This window comes from Triticum aestivum, chromosome 2D (genome assembly GCF_018294505.1).
Source record: "Triticum aestivum cultivar Chinese Spring chromosome 2D, IWGSC CS RefSeq v2.1, whole genome shotgun sequence".
Lineage (NCBI taxonomy): Eukaryota > Viridiplantae > Streptophyta > Magnoliopsida > Poales > Poaceae > Triticum > Triticum aestivum.
Window position 1 is genome coordinate 411,644,247 of NC_057799.1, and position 3,100 is coordinate 411,647,346.

A 3,100-nucleotide genomic window follows, 5' to 3' on the forward strand; every position below is an offset into this window, starting at 1 on the left:
CAAGATAATCTAAGGACACCAAAAAGCCAAAGCTTGGGGATGCCCCGGAATGCATCCCCTCTTTCGTCTACTTCCATCGGTAACTTTACTTGGAGAAATATTTTTATTCACCACACGATATGTGTTTTTCTTGGAGCGTCTTGTGTGATTTGAGTCTTTGCTTTTTAGTTTACCACAATCATCCTTGCTTTACACACCTTTTGGGAGAGCCATACATGATTTGGAAATTATTAGATTACTCTATGTGCTTCACTTATATCTTTTGAGTTATATAGTTTTGCTCTATTACTTCACTTATATCTTTTAGAGCACGGTGGTGGATTTGTTTTATAGAAACTATTGATCTCTCATGCTTAGATTATTTTGAGAGTCTTAAATAGCATGTTAATTTGCTTAAATAATCCTAATATGCTAGGTATTCAAGTTTAGTAAAAACTTTCTTATAAGTGTGTTGAATACTAAGGGAAGTTTGATGCTTGATGATTGTTTTGAGATATGGAGGTAATAATATCAAAGTCGTGCTAGTTGAGTAGTTGTGAATTTGAGAAATGCTTGTGTTGAAGTTTGCAAGTCCCGTAGCATGCACGTATGGTAAACTTTATGTAACAAATTTGAAACATGAGGTGTTCTTTGATTGTCCTCCTTATGAGTGGCGGTCGGGGACGAGCGATGGTCTTTTCCTACCAATCTATCCCCCTAGGAGCATGCGCGTAGTGCTTGGTTTTTGATGACTTGTAGATTTTTGCAATAAGTATGTGAGTTCTTTATGACTAATGTTGAGTCCATGGATTATACGCACTCTCACCCTTCCATCATTGCTAGCCTCTTCGGTACCGTGCATTGACCTTTCTCACATTGAGAGTTGGTGCAAACTTCGCCGGTGCATCCAAACCCCATGATATGATACGCTCTTTCACACATAAACCTCCTTATATCTTCCTCAAAACAGCCACCATACCTACCTATTATGGCATTTCCATAGCCATTCCGAGATATATTGCCATGCAACTTTCCACCATTCCGTTTATCATGACACGTCCATCATTGTCTTATTGCTTAGCATGATCATGTAGTTGACATAGTATTTGTGGCAAAGCCACCTTTCATAATTCTTTCATACATGTCACTCTTGGTTCATTGCATATCCCGGTACACCGCCGGAGGCATTCATATAGAGTCATACTTTGTTCTACTATCGAGTTGTAATCATTGAGTTGTAAATAAATAGAAGTGTGATGATCATCATTTTCTAGAGCATTGTCCCAAGTAAGGAATAAAAAAAGAGAGAAAGGCCATAAAAAAGAGAAGGCCCAAAAAATGAGAGAAAAAGAGAGAAGGGACAATGTTACTATCCTTTGCCACACTTGTGCTTCAAAGTAGCACCATAATCTTCATGATAGAGAGTCTCTTGTTTTGTCACTTTCATATACTAGTGGGAATTTTTCATTATAAAACTTGGCTTGTATATTCCAACAATGGGCCTCCTCAAGTTCCCTAGGTCTTCGTGAGCAAGCAAGTTGGATGCACACCCACTTAGTTTCTTTTGTTGAGCTTTCATACATTTATAGCTCTGGTGCATCCGTTGCATGGCAATCCCTACTCCTTGCATTAACATCAATCGATGGGCATCTCCATAGCTCATTGATTAGCCTCGTTGCTGTGAGACTTTCTCCTTTTTTTTCTTCTCCACATAACCCCCATCATCATATTCTATTCCACCCATAGTGCTATGTCCATGGCTCGCGCTCATATATTGCGTGAAGGTTTATAAGTTTGAGATTACTAAAGTATGAAACAATTGCTTGGCTTGTCATCGGGGTTGTGCATGATGAGAGCATTCTTGTGTGGCGAAAATGGAGCATGACTAAACTATATGATTTTGTAGGGATGAACTTTCTTTGGCCATGTTATTTTGAGAAGACATAATTGCTTAGTTAGTATGCTTGAAGTATTATTATTTTTATGTCAATATGAACTTTTATCTTGAATCTTTTGGATCTGAATATTCATACCACAAATAAGAAGAATTACATTGAAATTATGCCTAGTAGCACTCCGCATCAAAAATTCTGTTTTTTATCATTTACCTACTCGAGGACAAGCAGGAATTAAGCTTGGGGATGCTTGATACGTCTCCAACGTATCTATAATTTTTGATTGCTCCATGCTATATTATCTACTGTTTTGGACATTATTGGGCTTTATTATTCACTTTTATATTACTTTTGGGACTAACCTATTAACCGGAGGCCCAGCCCAGAATTGCTGTTTTTTTTGCCTATTTCAGAGTTTCGCAGAAAAGGAATATCAAACGGAGTCCAAACGGAATGAAACCTTCGGGAACGTGATTTTTAGGAAGATTATGATCCAGGAGACTTGGACCCTACGTCAAGAAACAAAAGAGGAGGCCACGAGGTAGGGGGCGCGCCCTCCACCCTCGTGGGCCCCTTGTTGCTCCACCGACGTACTCCTTCCTCCTATATATACCTACGTACCCCCAAACGATCAGATAAGGAGCCAAAAACCTAATTCCACCGCCGCAACCTTCTGTACCCACGAGATCCCACCTTGGGGCCTGTTCCGGAGCTCCGCCGGAGGGGGCATCCATCATGGAGGGCTTCTACATCAACACCACACTACTAGGAAAAGGGCTACAGATAATATGGACACTAATGGCGCACCAGTCATGCTGTGCGCCACTACTATATAGCAGTGGCGCGCCGTGTGTTGGTGCGCCATTAGTGTGATAGACACTAATGGCGCACCACAACCATGGTGCGCCACTACTAACAATTTTTTTTTCCAAAAATACTAATGGCGCACCAGGGCACAGTGTGCCATTACTAGTTTTAACTAGTAATGGCGCACCAGTCACCCCATGCGCCACTACTATCATTTTTTTGCAAAATTACTAATGGCGCACCGCCAGCTGGTGCGCCATTAGTAACCAAGGTTACTAATGGCGCATTTGAGGGTGGTGCGCCATTAGTAACCTGGGACCAGCTAGATATTTTGGACAGCCACCTACACACTCACTTTCCCCACTTCATTCTCTCCACCTCCTCCTCCAAGCTTGTCTCGGCTGCCTCCTCCTCCTCAA